This window comes from Panthera onca, chromosome B1 (assembly GCF_046562875.1).
Source record: "Panthera onca isolate mPanOnc1 chromosome B1, mPanOnc1 haplotype 2, whole genome shotgun sequence".
Classification (NCBI taxonomy): domain Eukaryota; kingdom Metazoa; phylum Chordata; class Mammalia; order Carnivora; family Felidae; genus Panthera; species Panthera onca.
The window spans coordinates 141,226,199-141,254,054 of record NC_138342.1 but is presented as its reverse complement, the minus strand read 5'-3'; the positions used below and the strand labels follow the sequence as shown (position 1 = coordinate 141,254,054).

Below are 27,856 nucleotides of genomic sequence, written 5' to 3'. Positions count from 1 at the left end.
TGGCAGTAAGCTGGGGCATTTTCAGCTTTCACTTTGTGTCTTTCTTCTCTCTCAATGCTGCTTGTTGTTTCATATATTTTGTCTAAGTCTTTTAGGTGAGAGGGAATGTCTAGTCCCTGCCATTCCTTAATGAATGAAAGCAGAAATTCTGGGCCTGAGGTTTTGATGGGATGTGGGAGGAGATTTTCTTGTGATGTAATTTTATATCTAGGACATGAGGTAAGGCTGTACTATAAGGCAATGTTCCTTAAAGGTAAAATCAATTTTAATATATTTTTCAAGTATATTGATTCTTGACTCTCATACCTTAAGTGGATGGTTAGGAAGATTATAATTGGCAATTATTTGCCTCATTAAGTAACTGTAATTTTCTGTTTTAGCATCATAGTATTTGTTATTAACTGATGAATTGAAGAAAATGTTATTTTTTCCTGTTTCATATTTGTAAGCATATATTTAAAAAATTCCATTAGTTAGGGGCATCTGGGTGGCTCAGTTGGTTAAGCATCCAACTTCGGCCTAGGTCATGATCTCACCGTTCCCAAGTTTGAGCCCCGCGACAGGCTCTGTGCTAACAGCTCAAAGCCTGGAGCCTGTTTCAGATTCTGTGTCTCCCTCTCTCTCTCTCTCTCTCTGCCCCTCCCCCACTCACACTCTGTCTCTCTCTCTCTCTCTCAAAAACAAATAAACATTAAAAAATTTCATTAGTTGGGGCGCTTGGGTGGCTCAGTCGTTTGGGTGTCCAACTTCGGCTCAGGTCATGATCTTGCAGTTTGTGGGTTCGAGCCCCCCCCCCTCCCCCCCCCCGTTGGGCTCTGTGCTGACAGCTCGGAGCCTTGGAGCCTGCTTTGGATTCTGTGTCTCCCTCTCTCTCTGCCCTCCTCCACTCATGCTCTGTATCTCTCTCTCTCAAGAATAAATAAACATTAAAATAATTCCATTAGTTAAAAATTTTAATTAATTGTATTATTTTTATTGGTAAATTTTCTTTAGGTACTAATTATATTTCTTAAATTCTAAAACACTAAAACTATTGATTTATGATTTGGCTGACAATATATGGTTATGTTCTCTAAACAAGATGCCTGGATCAATTGTGTGTAACCATATGTAATTCTAAAGTTCTCCAGAAAATACTAGCTTTGGGGCACAAGTGAAATCACATTTTTTTATACCCCAATTCTGATGATTCTTGACAATAGCTTCATGTTCAAGCAGTGTCTCAAAGCATATCTCAGCTATTTGTGGGAACCCCCAAGGCATGTCTCATAATGCCTATAAACCAATCTTAATGCCAATGAATCACCTGCAGTTCATCATATAGCATCCACCATTTTTGACATCCACTGTGTATAAAGTCACTCTATGAAGCCACTCTGCTGATACAGCTGATGGCACTCATGGTGAAAATATCACAGTCCTTGCCAAGAGCATCATCTCATGATTCTTAGAGTAATAGCGCAGGATTAGTTTCTATAGGGAAGTGTTTGGAGTGTTTCCCCAAATCTCTCTTAAAATAGGTCAATTTCTGGCATTCATTCTTCACACAGAATCTCATCAAGTATTTTATGAAAAATAGTTTCATCAGCTTCTAGCCTTTACTTCTTTAATCAATGTGATTCGAACTGGCCTAAGGGAGCCTAAAGGGTAAGAGATATAATAAATTTACTTAATTTCCTTTTCACTTTCCTCCCTAGGGAAACTTGACCTAACCAAGCTACTACCTCCTTCTGCATTACAAAATAATCTCCATGTGTATTAAAGTATACAAATATGTACTAAAAGAAGATGGGTGCTATTCCCACCAAGTCATATTGCCCAGGTACTTTTAGACAACTGATACCAGAGAAGCTTTAAACAAATACATTATAAAATTTCTAGTTTCTATTAGTTATGGATAATTAATCCTATTTTTGAAAAACCAGTATGTATCAATAATTGGGCCTTTTCCTATATCTAGGTTGTTCAGTTTATTTTCCTGAATAATGATCCATTGTTCTAAGTGCTTTAAATGTATTAGCCTATTTCTCACAATAACTTTATGCATTAGAAGCATTCATATTTCCATCTCCCAACTTGCCTGAGTTACCAGGGTAGAAAGTGAGGAGCTATAATCAGAGATGTGTTAGTCTTGCTATGATGCTCTGCCACTCTAAAGAGGAAGTAAATTCTATAAAGATTTAACTTGATTATAATTTTGACCCCCACTTTGAACACTTGTGCATAAATTTTTTGTACCTTTATTACCTGCTTGTCCTTTAAAAATTATAAATAGTCACTCATCTGTGGAATTTAAGAAATAAAACAAATGAGGAAAGGGGAAAAAAGAGCGAGAAACCAAGAAGTAGATTTTTTTAAATTAATTTAATTGTTTTTAATTTTACATCCAGATTAGTTAGCATATAGTGCAACAATGATTTCAGGAGTAGATTCCTTAATGCCCCTTAACCATTTAGACCATCCCCCCTCTCACAACCCCTCCAGTAACCTTCTGTTTGTTCTCCATATTTATGAGTCTCTTCTGTTTTGTCCCCCTCCTTATTTTTACATTATTTTTGTTTCCCTTCCCTTATGTTCATCTGTTTTGTCTCTTAAAGTCCTCATATGAGTGCAGTCATATGATATTTGTCTTTCTTTGACTGACTAATTTCACTTAGCATAATACCCTCCAGTTCCATCCACGTAGTTGGAAATAGCAAGATTTCATTCTTTTTGATTGCCAAGGAATACTCCATTGTATATATATATACCACCTCTTCTTTATCCATTCATCCATTGATGGACATTTGGGCTCTTTCCATGCTTTGGCTATTGTTGATGGTGCTGCTATAAACATTGGGGTGCATGTGACCCTTTGAAACAGCACACCTGTATCCCTTGGATAAATACCTAGTAGTGCAATTGCTGGGTTGTAGTTCTCCATACTGTTCTCCAGAGTGGCTGCACCAGCTTGCATTCCCACCAACAATGCAAAAGAGATCCCCTTTCTCTGTATCCTCACCAACATCTGTTGTTGCCGGAGGTGTTAATGTTAGTGTTCTGACAGGTTTGAGGTGGTACCTCATTGTGGTTTTGATTTGTATTTCCCTGATGATGAGTGATGTTGAGCATTTTTTCATGTGTCAGTTGGCCATCTGGATGTCTTCTTTGGAGAAGTGTCTATTCATGTCTTTTGCCCATTTCGTCACTGGATTATTTATTTTTGGGGTATTAGTTTGAGAAGTTATTTATAGATTTTTGGATACTAACCCTTTATCTGATATGTCATCCTGTCGGTTGCCTTTTAGTTTTGCTGATTGTTTCCTTCACTGTGCAGAAGTCTTTTATTTTGATGAGGTCCCAGTAGTTCATTTTTGCTTTTGTTTCCCTTGCCTCTGGAGACATATCAAGTCAGAACCCAACTGCCATTGTAGACTTGTGAAGTTCACCTTAAGCTTTTAGTTTTCATTCTGATCTCCAATTTCTCACCAGAAATGTAAGAATTAAAGAGAAAATGTAGTATAATTCAGTCTTTTTTGGAGAACCTCTATTATTGCTCATGCTCCCCAGGACTTCTGGTTGCATGAAGGGAGTGAAACCAGTTTTTACAAATCCATGTATCCTTTCTTGACCAAAATTTAGTGCTACAAAATGAAGGTGGGGATTTGCAGACCATTAAGCTCAAACTTAAGCACCATCTTGTCTTTTTCATTAAGAAGGAAAAATGCAGCCTATGTTTCCAGCTTGATAAAATAGACTACTGCCTTCTAATTGGTCATTTTAATAAAAGAAAGTGACTTGTAATCATATAAGCTCCAGCTATTAAAAAATGTTGCTTCAGTAACTGTTGTTATACGTGCCTGCTCTAATGAGCTTTCCTAGATCTCTATGTGGTAGGAGATTCATTTGGGCCATTTAAAGTCAATTCTATGAACCTTTAAACATGCAAAATGATGTTAGTACCCTATCCTGTGGTTTCTAAATTTTAAACTAATGCTGAAATGGTTTTTATTGAGTTAATTGGCTCAAATATGAAGTTTCTAATTACCAAGTGCATACAGTATGTAGGGGAAAAAAAAGATGAAAATCTGCTTTTATAGAATAAGATAAAGCTCTTTACAGCTTCAGTTGGCTAGCTGTTCAGAAATTAAAGAATGTAACAGTGAAAAACCCAGGAAATACTCCTCTTCCTGGAGTATTTTTATTCTCTAGTTTTCTAAAACCCTTATGGAATTTCCAATATGACAGTTTTAAAAGGCTGGGTCTGAAGTCAACATACCGACATTTATATCACAGCTCTTCACCTGTCATGCAAAAATGGCATTATTTAACTCCCTTTAGATCTGATTTTGTGGTCTATAACAAACTTCTTCAGGTCGTTGTAGTCACCAAATGGGAAGGTGTGCACGAAAACACTCTGTAAGCTTAACAAGGTTTATACTGGTATCAAATTTTTTCCCTGTATTTTCAAAACTAGAAAACAGAATTGGCTTATTTTGAGAAAAGTTATTAGGTATTTTGTGAGGAAAATGAGGCAAACATATTCCTATCAAGAAGTCATCATTACTTAACCACAAAGAGACTGTACAGCTTGGAAGGGCATCTTGACTATGACTCAAGTTGACGATCTTTGTGCCTTTGAGCTTTGTCCATCATAGAGTGTGCAATCAGACAGAAGTCTTTGCCAGATTCACTTGCTAAGTGACCACGTACCTCTGAATTTGAAATATCTACAGTTACATGTATTTGTTGAGGACTTGTTGGTTTTTATATAATGTATTCTTGCTCACATATTCATGTATATGCAAATTCTAATCATCCTTTTTTTCTCTTCTTTTTTCTTCTTATTTTAGTTAAAGAATACTTTTGCATTGAGTAATATGTGGCCATATATGTGAAATTATACAATAAGAAAATTCTTTCATGGCATAACTTGAACCGACATTATTTTCTTCCAACAGGACTGCCTTTCTTTTAACTATCTTTCTGTATCCTGGAGCTCATTGGTCTTACTGTGGCATTCTTCTGCGAAGGTAGTCTGATTTCATTAAGTGAGAGAGTGACAGGATGTTTCCTGAGATGTGTTTTGCCAATAGGAATACAGCATACAATGCATAAGGTATGTATTAAAAAATCATCAGAAATGCTATATAGGTATAAGTCACTACATCAAAACATATTTCTGTTCAAAACAATATATTTTTATTCAGTCCAGAAATACTTTTTGAATATATGTCAAAAGTTTTAAGGTGTTAATATCACATTGTATTCTTTAGCTACTCAAGAAGATAGGCATTGTCCCTTAGTTAATACATTTGATTTTCTTTGGGTTTTAAAATAAAAATTAATATACTCACTTTATTAAAATTTCAATATTACACAAGATTGACATAAAATGGAAAGTAAAGATCTCCTTCCTCCCTCCAAAATTTCTATTAACACTCCTCAGAAATAGCCACCCTTAACAGTTTTTTTGTGTATCTTTTCAAAATGTGTGTGTGTGTGTGTGTGTGTGTGTGCGTGTGTGTGTTTAGTGTTTGTTCAGACTGCTATAACAAAATCCTTAGACTGAGTGCATTAAATAACAGACATTTGAGACATTTATTTACCACAGGTCTGGAGGCTGGGAAGTATAAGATCAACGTTCCAGACTTTTTGGTTTCTGGTGAAAATTCTCTTCCTGGCTTGTGGATGGTTGCCTTCTCACTGTGTCCTAAAATGGTGGAGAGAGAAATCTCTCTCTTCCTCTTCCCATCATGAGAGATTACTCTCAAGATCTCATTTTACACTGACTGCCTTTCAAAGTTCTCATCTCTGAATGTCATCCCATTGGGTTAGGACTTCAACATACAAATTTGGGGGAGGACACAATTCAGTCCATAGTGTGATAGATAGATACACACACATATATATGTAAAGGTATAAAATATATATATAAAACACTTGAAGATATATGTAAATATATGAAATATATTATAAATATGTGTATACATAAAAATATTTGAATTTGAAAAAACATTTGAAGTATATAATAATTTGAATCATGTGCTAACAATTATAAAGCATTGTGATTTTTCACTGCAGTAATTTTAAAAAAATTTATTTTTTATATTTGAGAGAGAGGGAGAGAGAGACAGTGCACAAGCAGGGGGAGGGGCAGAGAGAGACAGAGAATCTGAAGGAGGCTCCAGGCTCTGAACTGTCAGCCCAGAGCCCATGCAGGGCTCGAACTCATGTTTAGCAGACTGAGCCACCCAGGAACCTCTAAAAAATTTATTTTTTAAAGCACTTGTAGGTTAACAGAAAAATTGAGTGGGCGGTATAGAGATTTCCCATATACCCCCTGCCCCCTCACATGTATAACCTCCCCCATTATCAACATCCCTTACCAGAGTGGTACATTTACTACAATTAATGGACATATTGACACATAATTATTTCCCAGAGTTCATAATTGAAATGGGGTTCATTCTTAGTCTTATGCATTCTATGGGTTTGGACAAACTTAGAATTACATGTAACTACCATTATAGTATCATACAGAGTAGTTCAACTGCTCTGAAAATTCTTTGTGTTCTGTTTATTCATCCTTCCCTCTCCCCTAATACCTGGCAATCATTGATCTTTTACCTGTCCCCAGAGTTTTGCTTTTCCAGAATGTCATGTAGTCAGGCAGTATGTAGTCTTTCAGATTGGCTTCTGTCACTTAGTAATAAGCATTTAGGTTTCTTCCATGTCTTTTCATGTTTTGATAGCTCATATCTTTTTAGCTTTGAGTAATATTCCATTGTCTGGATGTACCACAGTTAATTCATTCACCTACTGAAGAACATCTTGGCTGCTTCCAAATTTTGGCAATTATGAATAAAGCTGCTATAAACACCCATGTGCAGGTTTTTGTGTCAACATAAGTGTTTAATTCCTTTAAGCAAATATTAAGGGATGAATTGCTGGATTTTATGGTAAGAATGTGTTTAGACTGCCACACTGTCTTCCAAAGTGGCTGTACTATTTTATATTCCCACCAGCAATGAATGAGAGTTCCTGTAGCTCCACATCCTCACCAACATTTGTTGTTGTCAGTGTTCTGGAATTTGGCTATTCTAATAGGTGTGTAGTGCTATCTCACTTAAAAATTTTTTTTTAGTATTTATTTATTTCTCTTGAGGGGCAGAGAGAGAGAGAGAGAATCCCAAGCAGACTCTGCGCTGTCAGTGCAGAGCCCAGTGTGGGGCTTGAACTCATGAACCATGAGATCATGACCTGAGCAGAAATCAAGAGTCAGAGGCTTAACCAACTGAGCCTACCAGGTGCCTTCACTTTTGTTCGAATCTGAATTTCCCTGATGGTATTTGATGTGGAACGTCTTTTAATATGTTTATTTGCCATCTGTATATCTTCTTTGTTGCAGTTTTTGTTCAGGAATTTCCCCCATTTTTAAATTAGGTTGTTTGTATTCTTATTGTTGAATTTAGGAGTTCTTTTTATTTTTTGGGTAACAGTTCTTCATCAGATATGTCTTTTGCAAATATTTTCTCCCAGTGTGTTTCTTGTGTCATTCTCTTAACAGTGTCTCTCACAGAACAGAAAGGATTTTTTTAATGAAGTCCAGATTATCCATTTTTCCTTTCATGAATCATGCCTTTGGTGTTGTACCTAAAATATCTTTGCCACACCCAAGGTCATTTAGATTTTTCTCTTATGTTATCTTCTAAGAATTGTACAGTTTTGTACTTTGCATTTAGATCTGTGACCCACTTTCAGTTAATTTTTGTGAGGGGTATGAAGTCTGTGTCTAGATCTTTTTTTTCTTTGAATGTTCATGTCCAGTTCCAGCTCTATTTGTTGAAAAGAGTACCTTTTATCTATTGTATTGCCTTTGACTTTGTCAAAGATTAGTTGGCTATATTTATATGGGGTTTTTTTTTGAGTTCTCTATTCTGCCGCATTGTATTATTTCACCAATACCACATTCTCTGGATTACTGTTTTATCATTCATCTTGAAGTCAAGTAGTGTCAATCCCCCAATTTTGCTCTTCTCTTCTAACGTTGTGTTTGACTATTCTGAGTATTTTCCCTCTCCATATAAACTTTAGAATCATTTTGTTGATATCCACAAAATCATCTGCTGGGATTTGATTGGGATCGCATTGAATCTATATTTCAAGTTGGGAAAAACTGACATCTTGACAATATTGAATTTTTCTGTCAATGAACATGGAATATTTCTCCACTTATTTAGTTTTTCTGTGATCTCTTTCATCAGAGCTCTGTAATTTCCTTCATAAAGATCCTATACGTATTTTGTTATATTTGTAACTATTTCATTTTGAGGGGTGCATTTGACTAATTTTAACATGAATAATTTTCATTGTATGAATAATGCAGTAAAAATATTAAGAGAAATTTCAAAAAACTGAAGTCATCAAAATAATGTTGCTTATCTAGTTTTGCTTATTAATATTCTCTTCCAGTTCTTTACTACATGAATACCTACTTTGCACAGTTATATTTGCATTGCACATACCATTTTTAAATCCCATGCTTAAAAAATTGACATTGGTGTGAATATTTTCCTCATGACTATGTGGTCTTAATAATTAGCCTTGTCGGGGCACCTGGGTGGCTCAGTCGGTTAAGTGTCCAACTTCAGGTCAGGTCATGATCTCACAGCTCGTGGTTGAGCCCCGCATCGGGCTCTGTGCTGACGGCTCAGAGCCTGGAGCCTGCTTTGGACTCAGAAGACACAGAATCCCCCTCTTGCTGCCCCTCTCCTGCTCATGCTCTGTCTCTCTCTGTCTCTCAATAATAAATAAACGTTTAAAAAAATAATTAGCCTTGTCAAAAATTACAAGTGTGTATATCATTATTCATTGCTGTTGATACCTGATTTTTTTTCTTACTCATAAGTAAGAAGTTGGCTTTGAAATTCACAGTTTCCTAGGAAAAGTACTATAAAAATACTCATATATGACTACAAGTGTTGTGTTACTTTCTAGCTATGAGGCTCTAAGTTCAAAGTTTAACTATACCTTATTTTTCTCATTTGTAAAGTGAGTTAAAATAATACAGCTATCTTTTTCTTGGAACATAATAAAGGCTAAACCCCATAAACCATTTAAAGCTGTTAGACTATTTACTAGCATACAGTATGAGCTCAATAAATATTATATGTATATATTTATTAATCAAAAATATTATTCAAAAATGCTTATTAAATGATCAACAAATTTTAAATGTTAGTTATATAGTTAAATCAACATCAGATGATTTAAGGTCCACAAATCGACCAAAAGATACAGCAATAATTTTATCAAAAAAAAAAAAAATCCAGTATTAAAGCTATCTTTCTTTTCTGTTAGCACAACAGTAAAAGATGAATAGGCCAGTCATAGATGACTCAACTTTCCCCATTAATCAGAAACTTCAGTTGACTCAGTTGATTGCTGACAGCTATTTTCTGAATATTTACAGAAGACAGTGAATTGATGACCTACAGAAAATATTATTATGAGAATATGCCAGATAAAAATGCAGTAGACCATGAAGAGTTTACTGTACTTAGCAAAAAACATTCCCAGGGCTTCTTCCTTGCCAGTGATGAAATAGTAAGCTTTTATGCCTAAAATGCTGGCATTCCAGAGAGATAGATGTCTTTTCTTTCAAGTTCTCCCGAACAAGCCATGAAGAACAGCATTAGCTGACCCTTAGGGTATGGTTGATTTTGCTACACAGAGCAGCAAGAGTGACCTCAATTCCATATCCATCAATGAGATTTATGATCTGCTTATAAAAGGCAAAAAGCAGAAAATGCATTAAATGCTAATAGAATCCACAATATAAAGGAATATACATATGCATGTGCATATGCACACATGTACATACATGGATATACTTTGTCATTTTGCCAGAAAGATATACATAAGAGCCTTCAGTGTGTGACTCTTCTTGATTAAAAAATTGCTGAAAATAATGAAAAAATATATTTTAAAGTAAATCATGGCTCTATCCTCCTTCTCTTTACTTCTAATGATCCTGAAATTTTCCCTTAATGTTTTCATTTTGGTTGAGAAGAAAGTCTGAGTAGGCTGGATCTATGTAAAATCATTTTATGGTTGAGCAACATTTTATGTTCCTCTATGACAATCCAAGAGAGACTGGGATTTCTTCCAGGAGCGATCCCATGCTTCATTAATTTTAGGGCCACCTTCAACTGCACACTTCATAGTTACTTAAGAAGAATTCTTATACCATAAGGACAGATAAAATTTCTATTGGATATTTAGCGTTTGATTCTTTTCCAAAAATCATAGAGAATGTTTTCTGAAATTCTAAGGACAAATGCAAAATTTAACACATTCAGTGATGGGGCCATCTTGCTTTGCAATAGTTTATGTAAAAAATATTTGAGTATATTATGCATCACAAGTTGTTTCCTGCTCAGGTTAAAATAATAAAATAGGATTCAATAGAACCATTGGAGAAAATCAGAAGTTGAAATTTGGGTTACCACCAAATTTTTAATAGTCTAATAACTCCAGTCATTTTTACAAAACTGGGGGGGAAAGATAAGAAAATCTTACTATGTATGGAGATTTTTAGTTCATAGAATCTCAGGCAGCTTGGATATCATTCAGCAACCCCACACCACCCCCATTAAAAGACCATCTCTCATATCTCCCATGGTGTTTTTGTCATATGATCATTCAACCTCTCCTCCGATGTCCCAGCAGTTCTACTGTTGGACACTTCTAGTTGCTGAAGTCCCTAATATGGAGATGAGACTCCTCCCTGAAATGCTCACTAATTGTTACTGGATCTGCCTCTGAATAGGAGAGAAGATTTGTTCCTTTAATTTACTGATGCCATTTTATAAAATTAAAAAAATCATAATAGCTTTAGGAAAACTTTTTTGTTATTCTCAGTCTTTTCTTGCTTAGGTTAAGCGGAGTTATACACACAGGCTTTGGAGCCAAGCTGAGATAAAATTCCTCTTTGCCTCTTCCTAGTTGTGTGACATTACTGAACTAAGTCTTAATTTCCTTGCCTATAAAATAGAGAAGAAGCAAGTAACCTTATACATCTCTGATGATTAAATAGCAACCCATACTTTTAACTATTTTTTACTATAGTAAAAACTTAGATTGTGAGTAACTTGTTCTGCAAGTGTTCCACAAGACAAGCAAAAATATCTAACAAAATTTAGCTTAATACAAGAGTGATGTCTTGCAATGCAAGTAGTACATGACGCCGAATGTCACATGATCAAAACAGAGCCAATGGTTCTTGAAATTTGCTTTGATATACAAGTGCTTTGGATTATAAGCATGTTTCAGGGATGAATTATGCTTGCAAACCAAGGTTTTACTGTATTTTTATTCTCTTCAACCATTCCTTGTGTAACTTAAATCCTTAAGAGCTAGAATGGATCCAGGTAAGTTTGATTTGAATCCATTTTTTTGAAAAAGGTCATTGTTTAATTTCTATAAATTTCTGGGGGTGGAGGTTGAGAGAGGCAGGCAGGGAGGGAGGGAGGGAGAGGTATTTGTGTGATGCAGTTACATTTCTCGGGCATCTGAGGCTCTGAGATTTTATCTCCATTGAAGTCTTGCTATCTATTATGTAGGTTATGTTACTTCCTTTATTTCTCCTGGAGTCAGTCTAAACATGAAATTCAGACCCTTTTTGATTTTAAACAGGTTCAGAACAAGTTTCCCCAAAATGTGCCACTTTGGGGACATTTTGTGGGCTATTTTGAACTGAAGGCAGTTGTGATCCTCTGGGCTCAAGGAAAACTTTTTTCCTCCCTTAACAAATCTAGAAGAACATAAGTTGAAGTTATTTCCCAGACTTAAGAGTTATTACCAGAGTTAAATTTTATCTGGGTGACCCATTTGTATGGCAGGACAAACATCTAGTTATTAAACATCTGCTCATCTTATTGCCTGTGAGTTGCCCTCCTTCCTTTGAAGCCCCAGGCTCCTATCCCATTGCTTAGCTCAAGATGGCGCATATACCTCATTTTACATTTCTGCATTTGAACCTCTCCTGTAAGTGCACTTCCTGTATACACAAAATTAGATTTTCTCCTGTTCACCTATCTCATGTCAATTTAATTTTTAGATCAGCCAGAAGAATCTTTGAAGGATACAATAGCATTTTTCCTTCTCAACAATTACATACACTCATCCCTACACAGATATACACACTCATGTCAAGTCTCTGAAGATGTAGCAATATTAATAAAAGTTTTGGGAAATTAAGTCTTGGAATCATATAAAAGCTTAAATTGAATATCTGACATCTTTATTCTTGCAAGAAAGGAAAAAAAATCATTTTCCCTCTATCCTTCTGGGTTCTTGGCCGAGACCGATCTGTAATAAAAAGATGAGTGGGGTGCCTGGCTGGCTCAGTGGGTTAAGTGTCTGACTTCAGCTCAGGTCATGATCTTGCAGTTTGTGAGTTCAAGCCCTGCGTCGGGCTCTGTGCTGACAGCTCAGAGCCTGGAGCCTGCTTTGGAATCTGTGTCTCCCCCTCTATCTGAACCTCTACCACTCCTGCTCTATCTCTCTATCTTTGTCAAAAATAAACATTTAAAAAAATTTTTAGAAAGACAGATTAACAGGAGAATAGCAAACAAGTTTAATAATGTGTATAGCTCCTGTGTACATGGGAGATACCCAGGAAAACTGAAATACCCGGAAATGTCCCCCCAAGCCACCACCTTAAGTACCATCTCCAGCTAAAAACAAGAGTTGTTGGGGGTGAGGTGGGTTCATGGGGGGAGACCAGTTATGGGAGGCTACCAGAAAAAGCACGATAAACCAGGATAAGGTTGCTATGCATTAAGCCATCGCCTTCTCCCTTGATAAGAGTTTCTTGAGACTTAGAGGCATCCTCCTCTTCCTGGTACAGAGAGGGAGACACCCTTCCAAATGGAGATCTCTCTTATAAATGTAAATGTCTCTTACAAAAGGGTAACTTCTACCTAGTTGCCAAAACTTTTCCTAGCTGCTGTTTCTTAAAAATAATCACCCTAAAATAATCCTTTTGCCAAAGAGAACTATTTCGGTGTGGCAGATTCTTCTCTTAAACCATTTTCTCTACATTCACATATATGTCTTTGTGGCCTCTCCTTGCTGGTCTTCTCCCTCTCTTCCATGAGCAAAAGCTCCAAAACTCCTCTAAGGAGTTTTTCTCATTAAAATGATCAGATTCTTAAGATTCAATTAGTCTAAGAGTATTAGTGACAGGTATTAAAAAAGTGATCTGGCTCTAATTAATACATTTCTCTGTTTTTGGAGATCATATCCTTTTATAGAATTCGATAACAAAATAATGTAATCCTTACAGAGAGTTTTTGGTATCGTCAATTTGAGGAGGCAATTTAGCTATTTATGGAAGATCTTTAAACAAGATCAGTTTTTATTGCTTTGAAATCACTTGCAGATGTTATTTAATATCTTCACTTGCAGATGTTATTCAATATCTTCACAGTTGCCAGATCAAGACTAAGATATGGCACTTGTTATGGGCATCTGTTTAATGCTTCATTGAGAAACCTTATTCTTTTAGTTTTTTCAGGATTACTTTTATGAGTCTAAATTCTTCAAAGGTGAATGTTTAAAATCACTGTCTTCGTGAGTACCTAAGTACTGCCTTGTGGGGTTTTAAGTCTGTCTTCACTGCTAAATGAGATTGTGGGCTATACAAAGGCAGACCTTCTGGCTGCGTTGTTTCCTGTTATTTGCTTATCACATGGCCCAATGTCTGGCACATGGTAGAGTTTCAATGAATGTTGGTTGAATGAATGAGTAAACGAACACAATTTTAAGATTCAACAGAATAAAAATGGGAAAATCACCCTTAATTCATTTTTAGATAGGGAAATAAGAGCCTTAACATCTGTCTAGTTGCCTCGTATTTAAAAAGTTAAAACCACAGTTTCAATAATTATAAGCATTGTTACTGTGATTTGGCATTAATCATAACTGCATAATCAAAATGCCTAATTATGAAGAGCTGGTCCTCGTTAGTATAGTGGTGAGTATCCCCGCCTGTCAAAATGCCTAATTATGAGTTGATATTAAAATTAAAAGTTAAGGAGAAAAGCAAAGAAACAGTGCAGTGAGGCCTAATTTGAATTATTTGGGTAATGGTTGATATTTCTGTTCGCTATTCATGTTAGAATAATACTTATTGGTAAAAAATACTATAGGAATAACCTGTTATCATTTGGATAAATGTAGATAGAATTTTTCTAAGAACCATTTCTTAGATATTAATACACAAGTGCCACCCTCCCCTGTCCTCCCCCAGTGAAAGGCAAATTGACATAGAAGTCCAAGAGGATGAACTCTGAAGCCAGGCTGTTTGAGTGCAAATCTTGGCTCTGTGCCTTGTGGGAGGCCAGACCCCGGTGCCAGGCTGAGACCGGGTCGAGCAACAGCTCCCTGTTGACTCAGCCAACCCGGTGGTTCCCCCTCCTATTCCCCCACTTGCAAAGGCATACGAAAGCCTTGTCAAGGCTGAGAAATCTAATTCCTGAAGCCTGTGGTCTGTGGGTGTTGGCAGTAATGTTACCCCCCTTTCTACCCCAGGTCAAATAGAAACAAACATGGGAACTGTGTTTTGCTAGCAATCTATCAGCAAGGTCTTGTTGTGACCCGGTTAGAAAGTTCACAAGGTACACAGAACTAAATGTTTTGGCTGGCAACGATCATGTGAAACCTGTTTATTCTTAGAATGACCTGATCCATAAGAGTCTTGATATAAAAGATTGTGTACAGCAACAATAAAGCCGTCAGTTTGGCCATCAGCCCAGGGGACCCTCCTGTTCCCAAACTGGCTTCTCTTCTCTTTTCTTTCTTACATCCCCTACCCTCAGGACCCTGATCGCGGTGTTTGTTGCTCCGGTTGCAACAGTGCCTCCCAAGTCATTAGTCTCTGGACAAGCTGTATAACTCTCATTGCGTCATTTCCCTAATTGGAAAATGGAAAATGACAGTGTGCCTATTCCCTAGTATTATTTACTATTTCTAAATTTCCTAGCTCCCTCCCTCCCTCTTTCTCTCTGTCTGACTTCCTTCCTCCCTTCCTCCCTGCTTCCTCCCTTTCTCTCTTCCTTCTTTCCTTCCTTCCTTCCTTCCTTTCTTCTTTCTTTCTCTCTTCCAAAGTAGTGTCCCCTTAATCGCTGCATCCTTTTATAACAATTTTCTTTTTTTTTAAGGTTTATTTATTTTTAAGAGAGAGAGACTGAGCTCAAGCAGGGGAGGGGCAGAGAGAGAGGGAGACACAGAATCCGAAGCAGGCTCCAGGCTCTGAGCTGACACCACAGAGACTGATGAGGGTTCAAACCCACACAGGAACAATGAGGTCATGACCTGAGCCAAAGTCAGACGCTTAACTGACTGAGCCACCCAGGTGCCCCTTTATAACAATTTTCTAATCTATTTTATATTTAATTGAGCCATATAAAATTGGCTCAATGTTGAAGGGGAGCAGAATATATCACTACAAATCTGCCTCTTTGGAAAAGGCTTATTTTAGGTTGATTATTTTTAAAAAACAGGAGACACAGGAGAAGTAGAAGTTACCCTTTTGTAAATCACATTTACAGGGGAAATCTCCACTTATAAGGGTGTCTTTCTCTCTATTCCAGAAACAGGAGGATGCCTCTAAGTTTCAAGAAACTCTTAATCAAGAGAGAAGGCAATGACTTAATGTATAACAACCTTACCCTGGTTTATTGTACTTTTCCTGGTAGCCTCCCATAACTGGTCTCCCCCCACCAACCTACCCCATCTCCCTCAGTTTCTTCTGCTTTTAGCTGGAGATGGTACTTAAAATGGTCACTCAGAGGCCCATTTCCAGGAGTTACTCAGTTTTCCTGGGTATCTCCCATGAACACAGGAGGTATACATGCTATTAAACTTTTGTTTGTTTTTTTTCTCCTGTTAGTCTGTCTTTTTTATTACAGATCAGTCTCAGCCAAGAACCTAGAAGGATAGAGGGAAAATGGTTTTTCCTTTCCCACAATGTTTTTTGGAGGGATTATAAAATGGGAATGTATAGCTTTCAGGAAAAAGATACAGCAAACTTAAATAAGCAGGTAAACATAGTCATGCCTAGATGATGTTTAAATTAAGATTTGATTTATTCTCTGTTTTCCATAAGAGTTCATTTTATTTCCATGCTGACGAGGACTATAGCAGCTATCACATTATTACACCGATTACTTTATTTTATTTTATGACATATTTTTTTCACACTTCCATGTCTCTGAAACTGGGATGCATTTTACAATCCATAGAGTTTACTAGCTGCTGTCATAGAGATGCTCCATTTGTCATAGAGTGGCTGTCATTGTGTGTACATGAATCTAGTCATAACTGTACATATTGTCACTGGAGTTATGTGCATTGCTGATACTACACATTTGAGTTGAATTGTGATTTCAAATGCCTAAAATATATTAACCTATGATTTGGCTTTTTTTCCCCTAAAAGCCATAAAGAAAAGCAAAGGAAACAGAACAATGAGGCCTATTTTTTTTTTATATTGATGAAACAAATATTTGTCATTGCAGCAGTAACCACAATTGCATTATTTTCTTTGAAGGTAAATATACATGCTTTGTGGAAACTCACAAGAGCAGAGTCTCACAAGAAGATAAAGTTGTTTTATGTTTTGTTACCAAACTATTTTGTCAATGATTACATCTTTCACAGTAATGCAAGTCAAGGCAAGATAAATTGTTAAAATCTTCAGATGAGATTTTTTTAAATTTCAAAGTAAAGAAAGACTGGTGTAATGAAAGAGGCATTTCAGAAAGTATAATGTGAAAAACATTCCTAAGTGAAAAGAAAACATCATATCATAGTGTAATTTGTAGTATTTAGTTAGTTATTTTAATAAATGCTACATAAAATAAGGATCTATAATACAGTAAGCATCATTTTAGATTCATTGAAATAAAAGATAAAATATTTTGTGTTTAGGCAGTAAGCGCAATGGATTTGAATTTCTTTGAAATGTATTACTTCACTGCTTCCCACATGTAAGACAATAAATGAATTCAGTGCTAAATTAGTTTCCTAGGGCTGCCACAAAAGTACTACAAAGTTGGTAGCTTAAAACAATAGAACTATATTGTTCTACAGTTCTGGAGGCTAGAAGCCACAAATTCAAAGTGATGGCAGGGCCTGTTCCCACTGGAGCCTGGAGGGGAAAGTCCTTCCCTGCCTCTTCCTAACTCTTTGTAGAGGCTACCAATCCTTGATATTCCTTGGCTTGTAGCTGCATTACTCCAATTTCTGCTTATGTTGTTTGTCACATGTTGTTTGTCTGTATCTGGATCTTCACATGGTCTTTATCTCATCTTATAAGGACACCAGTCATATTAGATCAGGGCCTACCCTAATGACCTCATCTTAATCTGCAAATACCCTATTTCCAAAAAAGGTCACATTCACAGGTAACAGGTTAGAATTTAAACAGAGTTTTTTGGCAGACACAAGTCAGCTAGCTCATAACAGATGCTATTTCTAAAACAGAAAATATAAATATGTGTTCATCCCACAAACTGTTTACATTCTGGTAAAGTATTTATTATATTATTTGTATAATCCCCTCCTTTGAGTTTGGATGTTCTAAAAATGGAATACGGCAAACATGATGGGACGTCATTACTGTGGTTACATTACAATATATGCTACAAGACTGTCTTGCTTGCAGACATCTTAGAGAGGTTGCCCTCCAATGGCTCTGAAGAAGCAAGCTGCCCTGTGTAAGTGCCCATCTTGGAAAAACCCATGTAGTGAGGACCTATGGGCAGCCTCCAGGAGTTAAGGGTTTACCAGCAATAAACTGAAGCATTGCTATCATGCAGACACAAGAGGATGAATTGTGCCAACAATCCAAGGAAGATTAAAAGATCTTTCCCCACCCACACCTTTATTGAGATCACGCCAGAACCTAAATAAGCAGTATGGCAAGAGCCTAAAGCAGCCAAGCTATGCCCGGAATTCTGACCCACAGAAATTATAAAATAATAAATGTATGTTGTTGTAAGTGGCTAATTTGTAGTCACTTTTTATGCAGCAATATAAAACTAATACAATGTAGATGATATTATAAGCTTTTCAGAGTAGTTGTGAGAAGTAAAAAAGGGATGCATCTAAAAGACTCAGGAGAGGGCATAGCATATCATAGGCACTAAACACATTAGTCCCCATGAGTTTCCTTTCTCTGAATGCAGAATATGAAATTCTAGTCACAACTTAAAACTAGGTCAACATATAAAAGGTGGAAAAACAGACAATAAATTGGCCTGTGTAAAGATTAAGTGTATTAACACATGGCTGCTTTTAATAGCAGTAATTAAAAAATTCAAATCAAAATCTGTTAAAATTTCCATACGACACAAAGAGATCTACAGATTCAATGCAATCCTTATTAAAATCTCAATGGAATTCTTTACAGACCCAGAAAGACGATCCTAAAATTCACATGGAACCACAAAGACCCCACTAGTCAAAGCAATCTTGAGTAGAAAGAACAAAGCTGGAAGCATCATGCTTCCTGATTTCAAAATATATTACATAGCTACAATTACATAGCTACAAAATCATATGGTACTGACATAAGAGCAGACATATAGCCCAATGGAACAAAATAGAGAACCCAAAGATAAGCCCACACATGTATGGTCAACTTATCTTGGACAAAGCTGTCAAGAATACACAATAGGGGAAGGACAGTCTCTTTAACAAATAGTTCTGGGGAAAATGGATACCCACATGCAAAAGTATGAAACTGGAAACTTATCTTACATCGTACACAAAGATGAACTCAGAATAGATTAAATATTTAAATATGAGACCTGGAACTGTGACTCTCTTGGAAAAAAACATAGGGAAAAACTTCATGACATTGGTCTTGGAAATGATTTCTTGGATAGGACATCAAAAGCACAAACAACAAAAACAAAAATACAAAAAAAAAAAAAAAACAGTGGGACTACATCAAATTAAAAAGCTTCTGTATAGCAAAGGAAACAATCAAAAGAATTAAGAGGTAATCTACAGAATAGGAGAAAATCAATCTGATAAGGGATTCATATCCAAAATATATAAGAATCCCTACAACTCAATAACAAGAAAGTGAACAACCAAATTTAAAAATGAGCAAAGGACTTGAATAGACATTTCTCTAAGATTCAACAGGAATATGATAAAATGTTCAATGGGGAGTCAACAGAGGAAGGGTTAATCAAAAATCACAGGGGTGCCTGGGTGGCTCAGTCGGTTAAGCAGCAGACTTCGGCTCAGGTCATGATCTCGCAGTCCGTGGGTTTGAGCCCCGCATCGGGCTCTGTGCTGACAGCTCAGAGTCTGGAGCCTGTTTCAGATTCTGTGTCTCCCTCTTTCTCTGACCCTCCCCTGTTCATGCTCTCTCTCTGTCTCAAAAATAAATAAGTGTTTAAAAAAATTTTTTTTTAAATCACAACATTACATCATGCCTGTTATGATGGCTATTATGAAAAAGGATAATGAGTGTTGTCAATGATGTGGAGGGATTGGACATTCATATACTATTGGTGGAAATGTAAAATGGTGCAGCCATTATGGAAAAGACTTTGGTGGCTCCTCAAAACTTTAAAAATTGAATTAACGCGAAGTCCGGCAATCCCACAGAAGGATATATCCAAAACAATTGAAATTAGGATCTTAAAGAGACATATGCACTCCCATATTTATTGCGGCATTATTCAGAATAGCCAAAAATATAGAAATAATCTAAATGTCCATCAACAAAGGAATAGGTAAAGAAAAAAATCGTCTTCATTGTCTTATAAACATTCATTGCTGATGAGAAGTCTTACATCAGTCTAGTTTTTGTCCCTTTGTAAATAAACTCTTTTATTTCTTCTTTGGAAGCATTTCAAATCTACTTTTCATTATTGGTATTCTGAAATTTTATAATTATATGCCTTTCTTTGTGTTGTAGTTGTTTTTAATTTTATTTAAATCCAAGTTAGTTAACATACACAGTAATAATGATTTCAGGAGCAGAATTTAGTGATTTATCACTTACATGTAACACTCAATGCTCAGTATTCTATTTGGTATTTGTTTGCATGTTTGTTTGGCTAATATACTGGGTAGTTGTAGGTGTTTAAATATGAAGGCTTGTGTCTTTCAGTTCTAGGAAATGCTCTTATCTTTTTTATGGTTTCGTTGTCCATATTTTCCTTATTCTTTCTCTCTAGAATTTCTAAAATCAGAAGGTGGACTATTTCATTTATGTGTGTATTTTATCTTTCCTCCTATCTTTTAAATTTAATCAGTCAAGAAATATACAGCCATAAGTATTTTGCACACTGCATTTCTTCTTTATCTTCAGTTCTACTATTGGATTTATATTAATTTCTGCAATCATCTTAATTTCATAATATTTTTCTTATTCACTGAACAAACATTCTGTTCTTATTCTATGTATGCATTATCTTATTAAGTGACTCTGAAGTATTAATCTTTTTAAGTTCTCTTCTGTTCCTGGAATTGTCCCTTTTTGAGATTTTTTATTTTTAAGTTTGAAATTCCTCTTTTACATTCAAGGTGCTTCTTAAACATTTGGTACTTTTTAGTTGTCCTGTGTATGACTGAAATAAAATAAAACTTGATTTAAGACTGGTGTATTGAGCTTGTCTTTTGATAGTTAGGTGTCACTTTAATACGTTTGACTGGTAAACACTAATTGACAATATTGGGGCCATGTTGCCCAGATCACAATCCCAGAAGGCAGAATATTCATTTAATTTTAGTTTACTTAGAGAAAATCTTCTAGATTTTTGTGCTTTGATTTTTTTGTTTAAGTCAGGGAGTTAAACAATTTTGGAGGCCATTGGAAAATGAATATTTGTATGTGCATGTTATAAATATACATGTATTTATATATATTCAGAATATTCTTATTGATAAGAGTACATGATCAAAAAAGAATTCAGAGCTCATTGTTGACAATAATATATCTATTCAAGTGAATATGATTGTTCAAATGAACATGAATCAAATGAAATGAATGAATGAATGAATGAATGAAAATGAATTCAAGTGATTTCAAATGAAATGAATTTCAAATGAAAATGATTGAATCATTAGACTTTGGCTTATATGATACCAAATTAAATGGCCTTTTATATTACATGTAATGGGCAGCTAAATTAACTTTAAAAAAATTTTTTAATGTTTATTTATTTTGGGGAGAGAAAGAGAGACAGAGTATGATTGGGGGAGGGGCAGAAAGAGGGGGACACAGAATCTGAAGCAGACTCAGCACAGAATATGAGCTGTCAGCACAAAGCCGGACCCGGGGCTCGAACTCACGAACCAGGAGATCATGACCTGAGCGGAAGTCAGCTGTTACCAAATGAGCCACCCAGCAGCCCCCTAAATTAATTTAGGTACGTCATTTATATAACTAAAATTTGGAGTGGGATTGCAACAGGTGAGAACATGAAATTCATTTATATTAAGACAGGTAACTTTATGTGTGCTGGTTCATTGATATAAAATATAGTTTATATAAAATCACTCTAAACAGAATGTTATCCTGCTTGATATGCTCACATGTTGAGCTCCTTTCTTATCTGAATCCTCTGAGCTTTTGAAGCACAAGAGAAGTTGTACTGTAGTGCCCTATCCAAAATGCAAGCCAGCAGAATTCTGTAGAAGTTCTACCCGTGACAGTATACCATGACACAATGAGTAATCTGGCTTATTCTTTGGGGGATCTTAAGAAAGATCTTTTATTATGGAAATTATCTAGTTTCTGTCTTCTCATTAATTATCAAATACTTTGTGCAGATACTTTACCAAGCAGTCTAATAATAACAATTATTATTATTAATATACACAAATGACCAAATATTTCTATGTGTAACAAAAATTTAATATAATTTCCACTTTCAGAAAGTTTTCTGAATGTAAACATTTTATTTTATTATGGTAAGAACATAATATGAAATTTACTCTCTTAAATTTTTAAGTATAACAATGTATTATTGTTGACTGTGGTTACAATGTTGTTTATCAGAATGCTAGCGTTTATTCAACATGTTTAACTGAAACTTTATGCTTGTTGATTAGTAACTCCCCATTTCCCCCTTCTCCCAGCCCCTGGTAATCACCATTCCACTCGTTGAATCTATGAATTTGACTAATTTAGATACCTCATATAAGTGGAGTCATGCAGTATTTATCTTTCTGTGGCTAATTTTACTTAGCATAATGTCTAAAGTTTCATCCATGCTGTCCCATATTGCAGAATTTTCTTCTTTTTTAAGGATAACTACTCTTTTAAGGCTAAATATATACAATGGTATGTGTTCTATTACATGAATATGTCATGTTTTCCTTATTTATTTATCAATGGACAGTTAGATTGTTCCCAAATCTTGCCTATTGTAAATAATGCTGAAATGAGATAGGACTGCTAATATATCTTTGAGATCTTTATTTCAATTTTTTTGGGTAAATACCCAGAAGTGGGATTACTGGGTCATATGGTAATTCTACAAAATTTTTTGAGAAACTTTCATAGTGTTTTCTATAGCAGCTATATCATTTTGCTTCTTGCCAACAGTGGGCAAACCTTCAAATCTCTCCATATCCTTACCAATAATTGTTATCTTTTGTTTTTCTTGATAATAGCCATCCTAACGGGTGTGATATTGCATTGAGGTTTTGATTTGCATTTCCCTGCTAATTAGTGATGTTATGTGTTTTTCATGTATGTGTTGGCCACTTTATGTCTTCTTTGAAGAAATACTTATTCAAGCCCTCAGCCCATTTTTAAATCTGGTTATTAGTTTTTTTAATTAATTTTAATGAAACCTAATTTACTGTGCAAAGGGTATTTCCAATGTATTTGGTTAGACAAAATAACTAAAACATAAAGGAAAACTCACTTTGCCTTTGCCTTCTGCCTCCTCCCCAACTCCTTCCTCCCCTTTATTTGCTCTTAATTCTGAGAGAATAAACTGAAGTAAAGGGAGGAATGGCTCTGCTGTCAGATTTCTCTTTCTAATACCTCTTAATTGTGATGCTGAGCAAATTGGTTGCTTAGTCAGTTTCAATTTATCATATGCATAAGGATAATAACAGCAGTGAACCCACTAGATTCCTTGGAAGATTGAATGAGATAACATATGTGACAGCGCCCAATATTGGCTAAGTATACAATGTGATCTTGGAAATAATATTCCTTTTCCAGTCTAATTTTTACTCTTCCTGCCCAGGTTTTTCCATAGCCCAGTTGACATTTAGTTAAGCTCTTTGCAATGTTGTTCTCTCCCCTCTAGTACACAACATCCTTCACATCTTAATCCTTAGGCAATTTGGGTCCATGGGAAAATATAGCCCACCAATGCAAGATCCCTTAGCCAAGCTAGACTCAGCAATTCTTTTATGAAGAGATTTCCTTTGTAAGAGAAACCAAAATAAAAGTTCTATAAATATAAGATTTTTGGGGGGCAAAGACCTTAAAGAATTCTTTCTGTTCTTCAGTATGTTAAAACCAAACCAAACCAAACCATATTTTTGGAGATAATCTCATCATTTCACTGAATCATTAACCAACTCTTGATTTTTGTGGGAGCAATTTTTTTACTTTGTAGATTATCCTTGTTCTTCATTTCTCCACCATTTTTTTTTGTCTGCCTCTTGGCTATTTTTATAGCTCATTAGTGCCTCTCTCAGAGGATGAGAAATGGAAATAAAAGAAGTTGAAAGTCAAACGCAGGCAGTACCTATGTAACATAAAACGGACCTTTAGGGATGAAAGAAAACCCACGGGGTTGACTGTAGGGATCTTAATGACAGAATTATACTCACTATTTGATTTCAGACTGTAATCCACAAAGTGCTGGCCAGCTACTTAAACTCATTTTATTCTTGAAATAGTTGATTGGTACTCATTACTACAGTGCTATCCATCAGCCACCCAGGCCATCAAGCATGTTTGAGTTATTGTCATGATCTTTGACTGGTAGGCATGTGTCTACACATAGCTTTTAGCCTCACCCTAGTCTGTAATGCTGACTCACTTACCTATTCTCATTCCACATCTGCTTGCTAGGACTTGGCATCTCAAAACAACTTCAGATTTAGTAGGGACCTGTCACATACACTGATATCCTGGAACCAATATAGCTGGTGACTTCAAGTGCATAAAAAGATTGGACTTCACTCACTTTTCATGCTTCGGTGAGAAAGGATTGGTTTACATTCTTGAGTGATCTGTTCTGTGTAAGTTTTGGCCACCAATAGTTTTCCATTTTTTCCTGAGAGTGTGTTTTTCTATACATGTCATAGTTCTTGTCAAAAATATAACTTTGACAAAAACTGGCTTGTTTTTCAAAACATTAAAATCCAGTATTACAACCAAATTACATCATATATAGTTATCTTTGTGTTTCTTATATTTTGTTAACATTTCCTAATCATACAATTGGTTGTGGGACTATGGATGTCTATGTATTTCAAGTAAGTCTGCTTTAATTTCTCATTAGCATGAGAATTAAGAGTGACATCGTTGTGTATTGGCTTGATATGATTTCAAATCCACTTGTTTGTGACTTAAGTGAAGTTGTTTTAATCCACATGTTTATGACAAAGACAAAAAAATGAGGTCATGTTCAGAAATAAAGTCGTTTTGATATAATAGCGAAGTAAGTTGCGTCAGGATATCATCATCTTATCTGTTCTTACTGATAAGAACTAAGTAGACCCGCTGCTAAGGGCCGCCACTGGGGGCTTATCAATAAAAACATAGGAACATGCAACTATGGCAAGGGGACATTTAGATTATAATTACTGAGAGTTTGTGAAGACTATCAAAGTGTGCCACCGGGCCAGGCAGCACTTTGCTGATCTAGGATAGCTCTCCAGGGGCACCTGGGTGGCTCAGTTAATTAAACGTCCTGCTCATGGTTTCGGCTCAGGTCACGATCTCCCTGAGCTGGAGCAACTGTGGCAGAAGTCTTTTCTGGCCAGGCTTATTTTTGCAATACTTAGACTGAAAACGTTTGTGAGAGGACACGCTGATGAGGCAAAGAAAAATGGGATTAGGAAGAAAAGGGAGGAACAGAAAATTAGTGGGGGAATTTGTGTGAAGAATAAGGAAGAAAAGAGCTGCGGTCTCTTGATTTAGGACTGTATGAATATGTTCTGCGTCCTGCAATCTGAGAGAGAGGTAAGCCAGTTGCTGAAAGTCTACTCTTCTTTGAATACCTCTTTATTGTTATTATTTCTGGAGGAACTAGGCTGAAAAAGAAATGTGTGAGGTAAGTTGGCAAAGTGTAAAATTCATTTCACACCCATTACTGGGTCTCAAGAAACTGGCTCAAAGATTTGAAAGGGCAAGTCACTGTATGTGTGAGGAGTAATGACCAGGTCTTCAGAACACTGCAGTGGCAGACAATAATCCCATTGTGAAAACTTATGACAGTAGTGAAATTAATTAGCTCTCTCCGCCAACTGTGTGAAGCTACAGCAAGAGTTAGAGCTCAGATGAGCACCCCAGCAGGGGGCATGGACTTCAGAGGGGAACAAGGAGGGGAAGTATTTTTCTCTCACCAAATTGTCATGTTCATGTCACAAAGAAAATGGATGCAAACAACAAAAATGGCACTTTTTCCCCATCTTGAGCATTTAATTGAGATCTTAGGTTGCTTTTAAAAATGAAATATGGGATAATTAACTCTCTTATCAGACAACAGCCAGACTGCAATGATTATTTAGAAGAATTAGAAAGGGAGTCTGTTCTACAGTCAACATGACCTTTTTCATTTATTAGGTTGTTTATCTGGCTGCTTTAAAAAGTTTTTCCAGAAACTTTTCTTTTTAACGACATGGGTAAATATCTTTGTAGTCTATATTAATTGATTTTTAAAAGTCATATTCAGAATTCCATGCCTTGCATTTGCAAAGGTCAGGAATGTGTTACACATAAATAGCATGGGGGCCATCCTATAAATAATGTTTCTGATTTTAAAAGGTCATATGAGAAGGAAGAAAAAGATCATCTTTGTATTTCATGTGTCTCAGACATATCATGTGCTTTTTTGTAAATGAGTCCTTTGCCAACATGTCATGTAATAAGCTCTTCTTAACAACATTTCCCCCTCTATAATCTGGATTTTACTGTAACTAGGTTGGATGGAAAGGGTATGCCTCATATGGCTTACATCTAACTAGGGAAATCATTGGAACCATGAGACTTTTGGAATTCAGAGGAATGTTAAACATTAGCTTAAATACTCTCTTTTACCAAAGGAGAAATGAAGACCAGGTAGGTTACATGACTGTTCCAGTAAAAGAAGTACTTATGTCACAGAGGAACTAGAACTTAGGTGCCCTGACTCCCAATTTTGTATTCTGTTGATGTTACTTCAATGAGCTGCTGGAAATACTTCCTTTAGAAGGAGGGTCTTCACAAAGCTCATTCTCAAAAAAAAAAAAAGTCCTAATTAGAATTTATTTTGTTTTATTCATATTTTATTTTAAATGTCTTTAATGAAGTATTATATAAATGTATGAAGGCATCAAATAATACATGTATAGTTTGGTGAAGTCACAAAGTAAAAACATTCAGAGAACCAATACTCAAGGAAATGGAATATTGCCTGCAACCCAAAAGCTACCCCTAGAATCTACTTTCAATCACTATGACCTCCTGTCCAGAGACAATCGCAATCCTGATTTCTGTCACTGTATATTGGATTTTGCCTGGTTTTGAATTTTATATATAAATACATTCTTCTAGTGTGGCTTCTATTCCTTCAAGATTTTGTTTGAAAAATTTATCAATGTTGTTTCACAAGGTTTGTTCCTTTTTATAGACGCACAGTCTTCCTTTGTATGAATATGTCACCATGTGTTTATCTCCTCAAAGACTGATGAATAAGTAGGTTGTTTCCAGTTTGGGACAATTACAAACAATACTCCTATGGACATTCTTGTTCTTGTCTTTGGATGCATGTTTATACCATACGTTTAAGTATATTCCTGAAAGTGAAATAAGATTACGAAATATGCATATGTATAGTTGATGCGTTCAGCTTTCCAAAGTGGTTGTGCCAGTGTAAACTCCCGACAGCAGTATGTAACTTGCTAACACTCAGACCAAAACATGGTGTTACCACAGTTTTTAATGTTACTTATTGTGGAATATAAATAGTGGGGTCTTACTGTGATTTTGCTTTTCATTTTCCTGGTTGCTAATTATTTTGAACACTTTTTCATATTGCTTATTGACCTTTTTGCATTTTCCCTTTTTGAAGTGACTGTTCAAGTCTTTTACACATTTTTCTCCTGATTTGTCTACCTTTTTTCTTATTGATTGGTAGGAGTTCTTTAGGCTTTCTGGATGAGTTATGTCAGTTAAACACATTACAAGTATGTTTTTGGCTTTTTGCTTTTTTAATAGTGTGTTTTGATAATAAGATGTTCCTAATTTTAATGTATTCCAAAGTAACAAGTTTTTCTTTATGGTTAGTGTTTTTGCGTGTGTGTTCTGTTTAAAAATATGTGCTTACCCTCAAGACCTTGAAAACATTCTCTCATGCTATTGTTTAGTTGATTTATTGTTACACATCTGTAAGTCACCTGAAATAGCTTTTATGTGCATGATATAAGGTAGAGAATTGACATTAATTTTTTTTTCTCACAAAGACTTCAATTTTTTCAGTGTGATTTCTTGAAAAGACTGGCCTTTCACCACTGCTTTATTTTTAATTCATTTCAATGTTTATTTATTTATTTATTTTGAGAGAGAGAGAACATGAACACAGATTGGGGAGGGGCAGAGAGA

General features: G+C 35.7%; 1 long non-coding RNA gene across 2 annotated transcripts in view; it reads left to right on the top strand.

The window, feature by feature from the left end:
• The window catches only part of LOC132691950 (uncharacterized), a 68,604-nt gene that overhangs the window by 11,086 nt on the left and 29,662 nt on the right, over nucleotides 1–27,856 (top strand). The window contains exons 3-4 of one of the 2 annotated variants that reach the window (XR_009616102.3): nucleotides 1,698–1,822; nucleotides 4,941–5,098. This is a non-coding gene — a long non-coding RNA (uncharacterized LOC132691950). The remainder of the gene's footprint in view (nucleotides 1–1,697; nucleotides 1,823–4,940; nucleotides 5,099–27,856) is intronic. The other variant, XR_009616101.3, reaches the window with a different exon arrangement.